Consider the following 17,974-nt stretch of genomic DNA (forward strand, 5'->3'; position numbering starts at 1 on the left):
GGGACCTAGAACAAGCATCTCTGTTTTGTCCGAGTTTAAACGTAAAAGGTTTGCAGCCATCCACTTCTTTATGTCTGAAACACAGGCTTCTAGCGAGGGCAATTTTGGGGCTTCACCATGTTTCATTGAAATGTACAGCTGTGTGTCATCCGCATAGCAGTGAAATTTAACATTATGTTTTCGAATGACATCCCCAAGAGGTAAAATATATAGTGAAAACAATAGGGGTCCTAAAACGGAACCTTGAGGAACACCGAAATTTACAATTGATTTGTCAGAGGACAAACCATTCACAGAGACAAACTGATATCTTTCCGACAGATAAGATCTAAACCAGGCCAGAACTTGTCCATGTAGACCAATTTGGGTTTCCAAATCACTAACATGATCACTAACATTTTCACCCCACTGTTAGTTTCTTTTATCTCCTGTTTTTCCACTTTATCACTAGTCAAACATGCGTCCGTGATAATCTGTATGTGTTAAAAAAACAAAGGAGAAGTCGAAACATAGATGTGTCTCTGCTAGACAGACAGACAGACAGACAGACAGACAGACAGACAGACAACAGGATCGCTGGAGATGAAAGAAGTAGGTTCATAAATAAAGCAGGGGCCTGGATGACAGATATTGACTGAGGACATGCGCTCTTACTTTGAAATTCACTTTTTTTTGTTGCCGAGGAGCAGCCTGCCTGGCCCCTTGGTGTGTACTGAGATGTATATTTCAGAGACGTCTGGTAGAGACATGTCTTTCATTCTGAGAGAAGCACACCCCGTCGAGCATGTGGCGAGGTGCTAGGGTAGCGCCATGGCGATAGAAGAAGAAGAAGAAGGGACCAATGGATATGAGGGATGTTGTCACGGAAACCGGCTGAGGGATCTTCGCTCTGTCTCCGCTGTGATCTGCCCGCGCTTTGGTCACACACACACAACACCACTGTAATCGCTGTACACACTGAACACACATGTTGGATGTATTATAGAAGATGAAAGGAAAACAGTGAACTACAGTATCATATTGGGCAGAGAGAGAGAGAGAGAGAGAAATAAACTAACAGGTCAGTCCATTCTGCCTTTGTTTGAGAAGATAAATGTAAAGTTTGATAAGTTGATAATTGCCAAGACCTCTTAACATGTTACATGCTCATCGATCACAGCTTGGTAGTTTCACTTCTTTCAACTATGTAAGTCATTAACAGAGGGCCTGGGGGCCACTGTGGTGTTGTGTCACGAGGAGCAGAGTTGATCCTTCCTGCGGCACACACACTGGATCAATAACCTTCTCTTTGATCAAAACCCTCCATCTTATCTCAACACACAATGAACGACAGGGCACACACACACAACATACATGGCATTAACACACACACAGAAAAATAAAATCACACACACACACACAGATAAACACGCACGAATGCACCAACACACAAACAGAAAACCCCCCAGAGACTATTCAGAGCTGAGCTGGAGAGCAGGGCAGCAGTCAGAGAGCTGCCACACGGTGGAATCAAACATTGCAGATGGGACAGAGAGGAGGAAGAATGAGCAAGAGAGAAACGGAGAGAGAAAGAGAGACAGACAGACAGAGAATGAGAGTGAGAGAAAGAGAGAGAAACAGAGAGAAACAAAGTGAGAAAGAGTGAGAGAGAGAAACAGAGAGAGATAGAGAATGATAGAAACACAGACAGACAGACAGACAGACAGACAGACAGACAGACAGACAGACAGACAGACAGACAGACAGACAGACAGAGAGAAACAAAGTGAGAGAGATAGAGATAGAGAGAGAGAGAGAGAGAGAGAGAGAGAGAGAGAGAGAGAGAGAGAGAGAGAGCGCAGGTCTCTGTACTGACTTCTCCTGCAGTTCTCTAAGCTTCTCCTCTCTCTCCAGCAGCTGGGCTCGCAGGGCTTTGTTAGCCAACGTGTGCCTCGTCACCTCCGCCTTGGAGCTCTGAGAATGGGAGACAGAGAGACAGAGTGTGTGAGCGTGTGCGCCACAGAGACCTGGGGTGTTGTGACACTAGCGGTGACAGGTCAGATGTAGCAGCATGTGTTTTCATTAGAAGTGCAGACACTAGGATGACAGGAAGTGACAGAAAGAGATTTATAATACATTTACACAGTTGAGGAGAAGTAGGAGGAGATTGTGATTGTGTACGGATCCATTTTTAAACCTCGTCTGTCTTTGTCATGTGAGAATATGTGGTGTATAAATATATTTCTGTAAATTCCTTAAATTAAATTAAATTCAAATACAAATGGAATAGAAGTGAATTGGTGAATCACAGCTTATATGTAGAGGAATGATGGGAAAGGAGAACCCTGTCAAGTAAAAAAGCTACAAATATATATTTGTTGTGTATGTTCTGTGTGTGTTTCTGGTTCTAGGTATCAGTATGCCTCTACTGCAGGATCAAAGAGAGAGAGGACAACGTTGTGTCAAAGTCTCTCTGGTGCACGTCACACACACATCACACACGCACACAACCCTTGTGGCCCGTGACTACAGGTGTGCTTGTGATCATGAGAATGATAGATATTTGTGTGTGCATCTTCCCTTGGGTTTAAAGGAGCTCTGGTCTCCAGCGGAAACTCGTAAGATCACACACACACACCCTCCCCCCAACACACTGTTCTCTCTGCTCCCCCTCCTCACCTCTCACACTCCACCATCACCTCAGCTGACTCGTCAGCCTTTGGTAACGACAGTAGCAAAATGGCGGATGACACTGATGAGTGAGCTAATGAAGGGCTGATAACGGCATCGTACTGACACCTCGGAGGGTTCAGCCACTCAGAGGACACATCCTCACATCCACGCTGTTGTTTCCCATTTCTCACCTCACTGACAGGTGTTCCCTGGCATATCAAATAATAGGAAACCACTGGGTAATTGTCATTGGTAAATCTAATATGATTTTAAAAGGTGTGATGTATAAATCATTGGTAAAATAAAATGCTCTGTGGACATTTTTATAATATTATTAGAATGAGACTAAAAAAAGATTAAAATAAAATAAATGAAGATACTTTTTGGTTTTAACATTCAGATTAAAGGACTGTTAAATTGAATCTTGTTTCTGACATGATTGAAGCTGTCAGCATTGCTAATTAATGTCAGGGCCCTAGTTTTATCTATCTGCCCAGGGAACTACAGATGAAAACTAGCCATCTGGCTAAATCTGGCACATTTACAGCAATGTGTGCATTGTCCCTGTCAAATAAATAAAGAAACATAAATTATATTGCTGCTGTGCTCTCTTCTTGACAGGCCACCATTAGTTGTTAATTGACTCAACTGTATGAATAAAGGTTGAATGATACAAATAAATACTGTATATCTATTGCAGTGAACTCCTGCTTCCTCTATCGTCTGACCACTAACCTTCAGTTTAGTGTGGAGCTGTTTGACCTCTGCCTCCAGGGCTTTGAGGACAGCAGGGCTGGGGGTCTCCAGGGGCTGGGGGGCGGTAGAGGGGAGCTGCTGGGGATGTTGGTCCTGTGGATCTGCCTCCACTGCTCCAGCTCCATCTCCAGCACCTTCTTCTGCTGCTCTACACCCGCCAGGTCAGAGGTCAGCGTCTGGGAACACCATTAAACACACCGGGAGCAGAGAGAGAGAGAGAGGTAGTCAGAAAGTACTGCAGGATATAAGGTTAGATACCTGGACCTGTAGTATGAAAAACGTGAAGGGAAAAGTCATGTAAACTAGAATTCCTGGACCTGCAACATACATATAAAGACAAAAATAGGAAGACAAAAATTGTTGTTTTGTGATTGAAAAACTAAAGCGGGTCAGAACGTACACTAGGTTGTCAGAGCAGCACTCATAGATTGAGAAAAGACTTCAAGAAAATGTGACTGAAAGGATAACGGGAGAGTCTGAAAGTATACCTGCTACTGCTGTAGTGGCATCAAGTAAAAATGAAAGTTTGACCATGACTTCTGTTGTTATTCTGTCTGTGTATCCAGTGAGAGGTGGTGAGAAAGCTGGACCAGACCTGTGACATGATGATTGGACACCCTGAGAGGAACAATCTAACAGAGCACCAACCAAGTCCTCAGTTAAAATCAGAACACGGATCCACAAAGAGTCAGAGTAGGAGTGCTGATCCAGGATCAGTTTAGGCTTTTACATCGTCCGAGATAAGATTGTATGGACAGATCCTAGATCAGCACTCCTACTCTGAGATGCTTTGTGTCTACAAACAAGTACACTACACTAGGCATGTACAGATGAAGCAGTGAAACAAGTGAACGCAGGGTGAACTCGTTTGTGGATTAAAATAAATCACTCTCAATGGAGAATCATTGAACATGCTTTTAAATCCAGGATTAGGTTTAATCTATGTCCGGGAAACCAGCCCCTTATGATGGACAAACTGAAAGTCTTTTTGAAAGTTACTGTATATTCTTCTACAGTGTAACGTACTGACTGGTAACTGTGATTAAATCCTGTTTCTATCTTAATGAAGACGAGGATGATTCTGACGCGCGGCCGGCCGAAGGGCCCTAATTCTCTAACCCTGATTGGCAGGCATAATAGAGCCATCCAGTAGAATCAGAGTGCACCCTGGGACGCAGGGAGTTGAGCTGGGTTTGGTTTAGAAGCGGAGCGAGAAAGTGTGTATGAGTGTGTGTATGAGAGAGAGAGAGAGAGAGAGAGAGAGAGAGAGAGAGTTAGTAAGAGCGAGGGAGGAATTGTAGGATAATACTGCTAGATAATCATCTACCCTACTGTACCAGCGTATCAGACATGGTAAACATTTGCTTTGGGGCTAAACGGTTTAAACCGCATGCATATTGTCAACCTCAATGTGCTCAATGCTTTTCTGTTGTCAAATTTATCATTGCCACAATAATACGATCTGGTATCATATCAAACATAATGCTCACTTTGTAGCGCAAATAAGGAGAAGGTGATATGTGTGGTACACACACCCTCTCAACCCCCCACACCCTCCCAACCCCCCCACACCCTCCCAACCATCCTGGAAACCACAGTAGTCCCAGGGGTGGCCTCTCTGCTCTGCATACATGGAGGTTATTGATATCTGGTTGCCTGCTGACACCTCTTAGTAGAATCCCTCTTGTTTTAGGTTTCCTCCTCTTTGAAGGCTCACAGGCCATATCCCCACTGAGAGAGACAGAGAGAGGGGGGCTGCTTCTGCTGCTGGGTCGTGTGTGTGTGTATGGGTGTGTTAAGAGTGGCATTGATGACACTTCCCGTAAGACAGGCTTTGATTTCAGAGGGGCCATTTTCAGCCCTGGGTCTGGTGAGAGATGACACTGACACTGACTCTGATGCATGGTGGGACCATTAGGCTGCCCAGCTGAAGTCTCTCTCTCTCTCTTTATCTCTCACCCCCCTCTCTCTTTCTCGCTCTTCCTCTCTCCCCCACTACTCTCCCTCTCTTGCGCTTTCTCCTCTCCCTCCCATTCTGTCTATTTCTGTTCCTCTCTCTCTTTTCCCGCTCTCTCTCCCCCTCTACCACTCTTGCACTCTCTCCCCTCCCGCTTTCTCTATTTCGGTTCCTCTCTCCCCCCGTCTCGCCTCTCTTTCTCTCTAGGGTAGTGGTCTCGCTGGTGCCATTCCAAGTGATACCGAATCATTAGCAGGATAAATAATGAGGCCGGTGGCTCCGAAAATAGCAAAGGAACCACATAGTCATAGAGACACACAGTCGTACAGTACACTCCCTCATTTTGGCCTGGCTCAGTTCCTCAACCACAACAAGCGAACGCTAGCCTAACATGACCAAGACCCAGAATTACGTACAACACCTTAAAAATGGAGACAACACCAGTATCATCCTTCTAGAATAACACCAGAGAAACCTCAAGCCACGGCAGAGTGACAACACAGTACTTACCTAGTGTTCTAAACGAGAGATACTCATACTAACATCATAGAACTCAAGGACCAACAGCCATGACCTTTGATTCTAGACTTTAGATGAACCATAGATTCCTGGAAAGACAACTGAAGGCAGCAGTGGACCCATCTTTATTATGTTGGACCTTTATAGTGTCCGTCACCAGGATTTAAGTGCCAGGATCTGTCATGTGCCTGGGCATAAAAAGCCTAGACCCAGAAAAACCCCTCTTCTCCCTGTCAGCCGTGTCTGTTTAACCCCTCTAATCCTGTGGTAATCCCAGCCTCTTACGGGCAGGATGGGAGCTGGGCCGATCCACACCTGGAGATTACGGGGTTGGGTTCGTGTCGAAGAGACGTTGAATTGTAGAACGAGGTAGAGGGGGAGGTTTGGGAGGGGTGCGAGGTACCTGATTCCAGACCCAAATGATCCCCTGTTCGGTTAATATGCGTGACCGACGTTTCTTTACAGCGGGAGGAACATTTTGGGAAATTACCGTAGTACATCTCACCTGTCACCCAGAGGCGGTTCCTCTAAGCTTCTGTCGCTTCCCTCGTTCCTCAAACGAGAGGAAAGAGAGGGAGAAGAAAAGAGTGTTAGAGGACAACGTCCCCCCCCCAGTAGCCTAATTATCCTTCATTTTCCTAACAGACTCTCTCTTTCTCATGCCTTTCCTTCCCACCTTGTTGAATAGAAAGTACAAAGACAGAAGTCAAGGAACAGAGAGCACCATTAAGAGGGTCACGTTTTACAGACTGACGGCAATTATGGAGAGGGAACAGGGTGGAAATACCTAACAAAGCACTCTGCCGTGTGTGTGTGTGTGTGTATCTGTGAGTGTGTGTCTCTCTCTCTGTGTGTGTGTGTGTCTCTGACAGCTATTGCAGTCTGGTTCCTGACAGAGAGGTCTGTGGGGATGAGGTGGCTGGCGTGGTGTGATTGACTGATGAAAGTGTCACTGTGCTGTAGTGACACGTGTTCCACTTAGGCTGAAAGGGTACGCCACTTCTCTCACTTTGTCTCTCTATCTCCCCCTCTCGCTCGCTACCTCTCCCCCTCTCTCTCGCTCTCTCCCTCACAGACACACACAGCCTGATTCACATTTCAATAACACACAACTTCTCACTGAAGTAACAGGAAACTACAGGACACCACTAAGGAGCCAAACAAACGAGGTAGCTCTACTTCTCGGTCTCTGACACTGTCATCATACCTTTTCACATGACAGCCCCCGAGGCGCCGGGCTAAGCCAATTAGAGCCAGAGTTTTGGACTCTGAGTCAGAGAGCTAGCAGGCAGGCAAGGGCCAGCCGGATACCAGCCAACAGCACAGGACCTTGTGCCCTTTATAGGGGGAATGATCCCTGTTTTCTAGCTGAGAGCTCAGAGTCTTGGACAACTTCTGCTGCAGTGGCATTAATACTGCAGGAGTAAAAGACAGCTATTGCTGTTTCTTTCTGGTCAGCCCAAGCGGAGAAAAGTGTGTGTGTGTGTGTGTGTGTCTATCTCTGTTTCTAGGTGTTTGTGCATGTGTGTAAGTGTGTGTGTGTGTGTGTGTGTGTGTGTGTGTATTTGTATGTGTGTGTCATTAATGCCGCAGAGCCAGTGTCTGGGGTCTCCTCGGGGCCCTGGCTGTTCTATTCTACGATAGCAAGGTAGGGGCCGGAACCCGGAGGCCACTTCCAGAACAGCGGGGATCCTGCGCTCTTTGACCTGGGTGTATCACACACACTCCTAATCAGGCCTCCAGTGGGTTGGGGCTGGTCGGGGCTCTGCCTGCTCCTGCCCAACAGGGGCCTCCTGCCAGTCCCACTAACTACCATACGGCCTGGTGTGTGTGTGAGAGAGAGTACGTGTGTGTATGTGTATGAGGCCGTGAGAGAGAGCGAAAGAGGAGGTCAGGTCATAGAAGAATTTGCCTGGCTACACAAACTCTACACCGCGCCACGGATGTTAGTTTCTTCTCCGCAATGACGACTCTGTATTTGAGTACCTCCCCGACGAGTTTTAGAACAGAAATCCAGTTTAAACTGTCTGATTGGTCCCAGAAACCAATGGGTTGGGCCAGAGCCAGAATACATGGGGGTAAAGCACCGTTTAGAAAATTCATCATTGGCTTTGACACTCTGAAGAGTTAAATATGATCCAACACCCTTCATTTTGACGTCCCCACAAACAACATCAACGATGGCAGTCTCAGACTGAAGTACTGTATGTAGCAAACAAAGAATTCAGTTTGAGAAATATCACTGTTTCACAGAGACTAGTTGGTTGAGTCAGTACAGTATAGTATAATAATATAGTAGTCAGTGCAGTATAGTATAATATAGTAGTCAGTAGGGTTTAGTATAATAATATAGTAGTCAGTAGGGTATAGTATAGTAGTCAGTACATTATAGTATAATATAGTAGTCAGTAGGGTATAGTATAATAATATAGTAGTCAGTACATTACAGTATAATATAGTAGTCAGAAGGGTATAGTATAATAATATAGTAGTCAGTACAGTATAGTATACAATAGTAGTCAGTAGGGTATAGTATAATAATATAGTAGTCAGTATAGTACATTATAGTATAGTAGTCAGTAGGGTATAGTACAGTAGTCAGTACATTATAGTATAATATAGTAGACAGTAGGGTATAGTATAATAATATAGTAGTCAGTAGAGTACATTAAAGTATAATATAGTAGTCAGTAGGGTATAGTATAATAATATAGTAGTCAGTATAGTACATTATAGTATAATATAGTAGTCAGTAGGGTATAGTAAAATAATATAGTAGTCAGTATAGTACATTATAGCAGTCAGTAGGTTATAGTATAATAATATAGTAGTCAGTATAGTACATTATAGTATAGTAGTCAGTAGGGTATAGTATAATAATATAGTAGCCAGTATAGTACATTATAGTATAGAAGTCAATAGGGTATAGTATAGCAGTCCCCAGGGTATCGTATAGTATAACATAGCAGTCAGTAGGATAAAGTATAGTACATGATAGTATAGTAGTCAGTAGGGTATAGTATAGCAGTCCGTAGGGTACAGTATAGTAGTCAGTAGGTTATAGTATAGTAGTCAGGAGGTTATAGTACATTATAGCAGTCTGTAGGGTGCAGTAGTCAGTAGGGTATAGTAGATTATAGTATAGCAGTCAGTAGGTTATAGTATAGTAGTCAGCAGGGTATACTATAGTAGTCAGTAGGGTATAGTATAGTAGTCAGTAGGGGTATAGTAGTCAGTAGGGTATAGTATAGTGGTCAGTAGGGTAAAGAATAGTATAGTAGTCAGTAGGGTATAGTATAGTGGTCAGTAGGGTATAGAACAGTATAGTAGTCAGTAGCGTATAGTAGTCAGTAGGTTATAGTAAAGTAGTCAGAATGGTATAGTATAGTAGTCAGTAGGGTATAGAATAGTATTGAGTAGGGTATAGAATAGTATAGTAGTCAGTAGTGTATAGTATAGTAGTCAGTAGGGTATAGTATAGTAATCTGTAGGGTATAGTATAGTAGTCAGTAGGGTATAGAATAGTATAGTAGCCAGTAGGGTATAGTATAGTAGACAGTAGGGTATAGCATAGTGGTCAGTAGGGTATAGCATAGTGGTCAGTAGGGTATAGAATAGTATAGTAGTCAGTAGTGTATAGTAGTCAGTAGGTTATAGTAAAGTAGTCAGAAGGGTATAGTATAGTAGTCAGTAGGGCATAGTATAGTATTCAGTTGGGTATAGAATAGTATAGTAGTCAGTAGTGTATAGTATAGCAGTCAGTAGGGTATAGTATAGTCGTCAGTAGGGTTTAGTATAGTAGTCAGTAGGGCATAGTATTATAGTCAGTAGGGTATAGTATAGTAGTCAGTAGGGTATAGAACTGTATACTAGCCAGTAGGGTATAGAACAGTATACTAGTCAATAGAGTATAGTATAGTAGCCAGTGGGGTTAGGTATAGTATAGTAGCCAGTGGGGTATAGTATAGTAGCCAGTAGGGTATCGTATAGTAGTCAGTAGGGTATAGTATAGTAGTCAGTAGGGTATAGTATAGTAGCCAGTAGGGTATAGTATAGTAGCCAGTAGGGTATAGTATAGTAGTCAGTAGGGCATAGTATAGTATTCAGTTGGGTATAGAATAGTATAGTAGTCAGTAGTGTATAGTATAGCAGTCAGTAGGGTATAGTATAGTCGTCAGTAGGGTTTAGTATAGTAGTCAGTAGGGCATAGTATTATAGTCAGTAGGGCATAGTATTATAGTCAGTAGGGTATAGTATAGTAGTCAGTAGGGTATAGAACTGTATACTAGCCAGTAGGGTATAGAACAGTATACTAGTCAATAGAGTATAGTATAGTAGCCAGTGGGGTTAGGTATAGTATAGTAGCCAGTGGGGTATAGTATAGTAGCCAGTAGGGTATAGTATAGTAGTCAGTAGGGTATAGTATAGTAGTCAGTAGGGTATAGTATAGTAGCCAGTAGGGTATAGTGTAGTAGTCAGTAGGGTATAGTATAGTAGTCAGTAGGGTATAGTATAGTAGTCAGTAGGGTATAGTATAGTAGCCAGTAGGGTATAGTATAGTAGTCAGTAGGGTATAGTATAGTAGCCAGTAGGGTATAGTGTAGTAGTCAGTAGGGTATAGTATAGTAGTCAGTAGGGTATAGTATAGTAGTCAGTAGGGTATAGTATAGTAGCCAGTAGGGTATAGTATAGTAGTCAGAAAGGTATAGTATAGTAGTCAGTAGGGTATAGTATAGTAGCAAGTAGGGTATAGTATAGTAGTCAGTAGGGTATAGTATAGTAGCCAGTAGGGTATAGTATAGTAGTCAGAAAGGTATAGTATAGTAGTCAGTAGGGTATAGTATAGTAGCCAGTAGGGTATAGTGTAGTAGTCAGTAGGGTATAGTATAGTAGCCAGTAGGGTATAGTGTAGTAGTCAGTAGGGTATAGTATAGTAGTCAGTAGGGTATAGTATAGTAGCCAGTAGGGTATAGTGTAGTAGTCAGTAGGGTATAGTATAGTAGTCAGAAAGGTATAGTATAGTAGTCAGTAGGGTATAGTATAGTAGTCAGAAAGGTATAGTATAGTAGTCAGTAGGGTATAGTGTAGTAGTCAGTAGGGTATAGTATAGTAGTCAGAAAGGTATAGTATAGTAGTCAGTAGGGTATAGTATAGTAGCCAGTAGGGTATAGTGTAGTAGTCAGTAGGGTATAGTATAGTAGTCAGAAAGGTATAGTATAGTAGTCAGTAGGGTATAGTATAGTAGTCAGAAAGGTATAGTATAGTAGTCAGTAGGGTATAGTGTAGTAGTCAGTAGGGTATAGTATAGTAGTCAGAAAGGTATAGTATAGTAGCCAGTAGGGTATAGTGTAGTAGTCAGTAGGGTATAGTATAGTAGTCAGTAGGGTATAGTATAGTAGCCAGTAGGGTATAGTGTAGTAGTCAGTAGGGTATAGTATAGTAGCCAGTAGGGTATAGTGTAGTAGTCAGTAGGGTATAGTATAGTAGTCAGTAGGGTATAGTATAGTAGCCAGTAGGGTATAGTGTAGTAGTCAGTAGGGTATAGTATAGTAGCCAGTAGGGTATAGTGTAGTAGTCAGTAGGGTATAGTGTAGTAGTCAGTAGGGTATAGTATAGTAGTCAGTAGGGTATAGTATAGTAGCCAGTAGGGTATAGTGTAGTAGTCAGTAGGGTATAGTATAGTAGTCAGTAGGGTATAGTATAGTAGCCAGTAGGGTATAGTGTAGTAGTCAGTAGGGTATAGTATAGTATTGCAGGAGACTGCAGCAGTGTGTTCAGTGCTCTGTGGCTCTTCCTCTGCTCCTCTGTGGTGCTGACCTCCTCAGGCGAGGGCAGGCCTGTCAGAAACACACTTATTAAGCATGATAAGGGCAAAGGAGCTGCTCCCACTGCAGCCAGGGATAGGGCCCCCAGAAACACACCGAAAGACAAAAGAAAAGACAGGAAGAAACAAAAGAGGAAACGTACGTTGGTACAGTAACTGGGAACAAGGAAGTTGTTCTTTTTCTCCCCCTTATCTTTCCCTACCCCTCCTTCTCTTCTGTTTGTTCCACTCTTTCTGTGCCTGTCCTCCCCTCTTCTGGTCTGTGGTACCTGTGATAACTGCTTGCTGACGTTCAGTCTCTGGGCGAGCTGCGACGTGATCTTCTCGTTGGCGTCTCGCAGCTCCTGGGAGGAGCGCTGGGCATCACGCCGGGCGGTCTGTAGAACGGCGAGGTGGTGCTGGAGCGCCAGAACGCGTCTGCGCAGAGAGGCGGGGGCGCAGCAGCCGCACCTCTGGGCCTTCCTCCTCTTTCTCTCACTCCGTCTCTTCCCTCCTTCCTCCCCCGGCTCCCTCTGTTTATATCCTAACAAGAGGAGAACACAGTGCGTTCCTCAGAGTGTTCATGTACAAGAGAGTGGTGAACACACTTACAATCCCCATTTAGATTTCTGCTGCCGAGAGTTATCAAACGTGTGTGTGTGTACGTATGTATGTGTGTGTGTGTGTGTGTGTGTGTGTGTGTGTGTGTGTGTGTGTGTGATACTCTATCATCAGACTGACTAAGCCATTCCATATATAACCGATACAACAGTGTAGAGACCAGAATCTTGTTTTGTATCAGGTGTTGCTTCCAATAGTGTGTGTGTTTTGGTGTGTCCCCCCCCTAAATAGTTGATAAAGTTTTGTGAAAATCTATGTGAAACATGAAAACGTGTTGTTGCTACCTTGGTTCGGAACATCAGGCTGCGTTCTGGAGAATTCTTCCGCTGGCTGTTCTGAGGCGGCTGCGTACCTGTGTGACTGGAAAAAGACAAACCAAAATGTTTTGAAACTCTTAAACCCTGCCGTTTAATGCAGCACAACAGGTTAACGTCCGCGTCGTGTCACACAGGAATCACAGCATGTGGCATTTAACGCGACGCGACAAATCACACCGAGCCATAATGCAGCGCAACGTGTTTAATACAACACACGTCGACTTGAACGCAACTCTACACCGCCACAACTCTCTTGACAGGTGCCTGATGAAACACCCCCGCGCTCACTCACCCCCTTGCCCCTGTGCCCCACGGTGTGTGTGTGTGTGTGTGTGTGACACCGCCTGAGAGCGTTTGTAGTCACATCAAAGCCCTCCCCCCCGGAGCACCGGTACGGTTTAATCACGGGCTGGTTTGATCACATGGAGCCTTCCGGAAGCCCTTTGATTTGTGACACAGCGCGCGTGGATCCACTGTCATGGCGATGAGGCTGGGCGGAGCTGATGGGCAGGGCGGGCGGAGGGGCATGTGGAGTGGCTGACTGAGGGATCTGATTTGACAGATAGAAGAGCCTACAGAACATCCCTTTGGGGAATAGCTGCCAGGTATTACAGTGAAGGAGTTGACAATAGACAAAAACAAGTACAGAAAAACCTGGACTATTGATTTCATTGGGTGGAGGAGGAAGGAAGAACAGAGGAGGCAGAGCCTAAAGCCAGGTAGAGCACAGAGTAGCCACTGCACTGCGTAATATAGGCTAGGCATTACTAGGCCAAACCCAGGTTAACAACATCCTGACTGACTCACCGATTACAAACAAACTCTTCAGAAATGAAATCAACAATTCAATAAAAAATTCAATGAACTACTTCAATTCCACATTATGCGTAAAGGCTTGTTAGTCGATTGAATGGAGGTTATAGTGAATGGAAGAATAGATAAGACTTCTCCAAATGGACTCACCTTGACTGGGTGACTGTCCAGGCTGTCAGAGTACTCCTCTCCACTGTCACGAGAGAGAGAGACATAGAGAGAGAGAGAGAGACAGACAGAAAGAGACAGAGAGGGAGAGAGACAGAGAGAGAGACAGAGAGACCGAGAGAGAGAGAGAGAGAGCAGAGGGGTGGGAAAAAGATAGAGAATGTGAATATGTATTACCACAGTAATATTTCTAATTTGCATGTATGGAAGTTCAATAACAATTTATATATCCAATGTTCCATTTACCATCAAGCAGAGTATTGTTTTCTCCATCTCATTCCATGTGCAATTTAATTCCTGAATCTATTTCCTGAATTCCTGGAAATGACCTGAATCAATTTCAGCTCATCAGTTGTGCTGCAGTGTGTATCAACATGTATGAAGACTGCAGTGGCCTTCATTAGTGCGATCTGTGTGACAGACGTGTGTGAGTGGCATGGCTGAGCACCGACGAGACGAGCCCATCTGATGGACGGACGTGCGGTAAGGGTTTCGGAGACACACACGCCTCCACTCCCTACCCACCCACCTCCCCCGTTATCGACAGTGACCTTTGACGTGGAAGTCAGTGACATTTACGCTGTGGGTTTTATTAACGTGGGGCGGTGAGAGCAGCAGAGGTAAAGACCTCCACATCACCATCAGCCTTCCCACATGACAGACCAGAGGCCCCAGGGCTGGGGGGCGCAGGCTGGGGGTGGAGGCTAGAGCTGGGATCTGGGGCTGGAGGGAGAAAGGACTGGACCCAGCCACTAAGGCCCAAGACTGGCCTACTGACAGACTGTGCTGAGCACTGAACATTCCAGTATACCACAAACCTGCAACAGAGAGGCATTTAGCCTACATTACCATACAAAAGTAATAGTTTGAATACTGTAGGTAATCAATGCAACAGGAAGGGGAATAAATAACTACTTCAAAACAAACCAACCATATGGATACAAGTCAAGTCCTCACTATAACAGTATGCTGGATGTATTGGATAGACTGTATTTACATGATATGCTGTTGTAATTGACAGGTATTTCAGATAGCCTGTCTTTACCTGCCTGCTCACTGCCTTTGGGCTGAACCACTCACTCAGCCAGGGCGGGGGTGATCACCTTGTCAGGGAGTGAGCTGTATCACTGTATCTTATACCCTGTGGCAGGGCGTCCCCCCTGTTTAGGGCACTTCTACTATTCCATCAGTCTCAGATGTGCTGAGTGGACAGGATAGTGTGCTGGTCGTGTCATGGCTGCCTTGCTTCGGGAGACAGGCTGTGTGTGTGTGCTGGTGTACTATATATTGTATACCAGATACCTCCTGCTAGCCCCTACAGTACTCTCCCGGAGGCCCCTGCCTCAGCCCTGCTCTGCTCTCCAAACAAACTGCTGATGTGGTCAAAATTCAAAATGTCCGCCAGCCTTAAGGTACTTCTTCCTGAAACTTTTAAACCACAAGTCGAGCCAGAGGCAGTGAGAAGAACAGTCAAAAACCAAGACGGAGGAAGGCGCTTGTCAGTCACTTCTTTAACGAGTCTGATATCTTCATTTTGTTGGTATTTAACACATTCTCTGCAGGATGAAAAGCCACATTTTGCCAAGCACCTATAGGCATAATAATATTGAGACATCAGAGACAGAAGGCTTTAACAGCACTGCACCTCAACTGACAGGTAACTTAACTAAAGATATCTTTATTTAAGTCCCCCTTTTAGGTTAAGGGAGAAACATGCCATAGGTTTATACAGCCACTGTTAGGTTTCATCGTCCCCATGTGAGTAACCAAGGTTTCAGTGAGATGAATTAGTCATGGGAGATGTGAGGTGAAGTGTGTGTGTGTGTGTGTGTGTGTGTGTGTGTGTGTGTGTGTGTGTGTGTGTGTGTGTGTGTGTGTGTGAAGTGAAGCTAGGCTACTGCTGGAGGGGGGGAATAGAGTCTCTGTGAGAAATGAACATCAGCCAGCGGTGCGGGTAGCCGGTGTTTGAAATCAAATCATCCCAACCATCACTCAATAAACATTAGCTCAGTGGCTTTCTAGCATAAAACATACATGAAATAATTACTGTAGATGGTTCTTCATTTGGAGAGTGTTAAACAGCTTGTAGACATCTGGTAGCGAGCCGAGGAGGGTCATTCAAAATTTATCCAACTAAATTAAGGCGAGGAGAGGAATGAGAGGGGGGTTCGTGTGGGGAGCAAAAAACGGTTGCGCACATCCTGAATCGACATGTCACAAGATAACGGAACTGACTGGGGTCGGGGTGGTGGGGGGGAACCTATGCCTGGGAATGTCTTAAGTTGCTGTCAACAGAGGGGTGAATATGCACAGGACCGGTAAATTAAATCAAGCTGCCAAACTGTCAATTCTCAGGCCTCATGACTGCATCACTCGAAGATATCAAGTGTCGGGCTTTCTTGGCACCAGTTCAACTCTGTGTGCAGAGGTGGCTAATTTTGCATGCACATTTCAGTCAATAAGCTCCGAGCAAGACGTCCCAAGATATTTTAAAGGATCTGACAGTCGTTTTCTTACATTTCCTCCCTCTCCCTCCATCGGCTCTTGAATACCAACTAGACAGGCGCTGAAAATTCAATCACCCATTTGCTTACGCTTTGCATATGCACGGTGTCCCCTCGATGCCGCTAAGCCCCCCCCACCCTAGAAAATAATGAGGGGCTGAGAGAGAGAGAGAGAGAGAGAGAGAAAGTGTGTGTGTCGTACCTGTCCGCGCTTATGTCCTCCCAGTCGTCCCTAGCAGGGCTGAGGCCTCCTCCTCCAATGGCTTGATTGGGGCCAACTGCTCGGTGGCGGTGCAGCCGCGCTGGGCCTCTGGGCCGCATGCCTGTTTTGAATTTGACCTTGCTGTTTGCTAATGCCCCTCCACTTATTCCTCCTCCTGCTGTGGCTGCTGTGGCCAGCCCTGTTAGCATGTTAGCCTTGGGTCATCTCTGGCTCTTGTTGAAGTCCCGGGCCGCCCTCAGGATGCCCAGCTCCTGCCTGAGCCGGAGCAGCTGCTGCCGGGTGCGTCCGGCTTCCCTCCTGGCCCCCTCCAGCTGGGTCTCCAGGGCCACTAACCTCTCTATGTACTCTGCCATGTAGAGTTAATGGACCTTCTATTCACTGTAAATGTCTTAAAACAAAGCTACAAACAAGAAAAATCCTGTCAACTTTGAACTGCGAAAACAGAGTAGTGTCAGTGTTTCTCTCTACTCTGACCTGTGTTTGCAGTAACTGTGCAGGCCAGGGTAGTAGAGGGTTGAAACAAACCATTAGGCCATTAACACGGCGGCAGGTAGCCTAGTGGTTAAGAGCTTTGGGCCAGTAACCAAAAGGTCGCTGGGTCGAATCCCCGAGCCGACCAGCTGAAAAATCTGTCGATGTGCCCTTGCCCAAGGCACTGAACTCTAATTGCTCCCATAAACTGTGGATAAGAGCATCTGCTAAATTACTGAAACACTCCCATTCTGACTGAGCCCCCACCTCCTAGAGAGGCTACAGACATCTGACTGCTAGCCCCCCCCCCCCCCTCCTAGAGAGGCTACAGACATCTGACAGCTAGCCCCCCCCCCCCCCTCCTAGAGAGGCTACAGACATCTGACTGCTAGCACCACCCCCCCTAGAGAGGCTACAGACATCTGACTGCAAGCCCCCCCTCCTAGAGAGGCTACAGACATCTGAATGCTAGCCCCCCCCCCCCTCCTAGAGAGGCTACAGACATCTGACTGCTAGCCCCCCCCCTCCTAGAGAGGCTACAGACATCTGACTGCTAGCCCCCCCCCCTCCTAGAGAGGCTACAGACATCTGACTGCTAGCCCCCCCCCTCCTAGAGAGACTACAGACGTCTGACTGCTAGCCCCCCCCCTAGAGAGGCTACAGACGTCTGACTGCTAGCCCCCCCCCCTAGAGAGGCTACAGACATCTGACTGCTAGCCCCCCCCTCCTAGAGAGGCTACAGACATCTGACTGCTAGCCCCCCTCCCTAGAGAGGCTACAGACATCTGACTGCTAGCCCCCCCTCCTAGAGAGGCTACAGACATCTGACTGCTAGCCCCCCCTCCTAGAGAGGCTACAGACATCTGACTGCTAGCCCCCCCCCTCCTAGAGAGGCTACAGACATCTAGCCCCCCCCTCCTAGAGAGACTACAGACATCTGACTGCTAGCCCCCCCTCCTAGAGAGGCTACAGACATCTGACTGCTAGCCCCCCCTCCTAGAGAGGCTACAGACATCTGACTGCTAGCCCCCCCCTCCTAGAGAGGCTACAGACATCTGACTGCTAGCCCCCCCCTCCTAGAGAGGCTACAGACATCTGACAGCTAGCCCCCCCCTAGAGAGGCTACAGACAACTGACTGCTAGCCCCCCCCTCTCCTAGAGAGGCTACAG

General features: G+C 45.8%; 1 protein-coding gene across 2 annotated transcripts in view; it reads right to left on the bottom strand.

Moving 5' to 3' along the window:
* LOC106610267 (centlein) overlaps nucleotides 1-17,092 on the bottom strand; it is a 51,976-nt gene extending 34,884 nt beyond the window's left edge. The window contains exons 1-6 of one of the 2 annotated variants that reach the window (XR_006770783.1): nucleotides 16,313-17,092; nucleotides 13,589-13,631; nucleotides 12,593-12,668; nucleotides 11,978-12,231; nucleotides 3,388-3,584; nucleotides 1,856-1,953 (exon numbers count right to left, since the gene is read on the bottom strand). The gene's annotated coding sequence lies outside the window, so the exon portion shown is untranslated. Of the gene's footprint in view, nucleotides 1-1,855; nucleotides 1,954-2,658; nucleotides 2,919-3,387; nucleotides 3,585-11,977; nucleotides 12,232-12,592; nucleotides 12,669-13,588; nucleotides 13,632-16,312 lie in introns of those variants that run through there. The other variant, XM_045722845.1, reaches the window with a different exon arrangement.
* Between the last annotated feature and the right edge of the window lie 882 nt (nucleotides 17,093-17,974).

The sequence above is a fragment of the Salmo salar genome, chromosome ssa08 (assembly GCF_905237065.1).
Source record: "Salmo salar chromosome ssa08, Ssal_v3.1, whole genome shotgun sequence".
Lineage (NCBI taxonomy): Eukaryota > Metazoa > Chordata > Actinopteri > Salmoniformes > Salmonidae > Salmo > Salmo salar.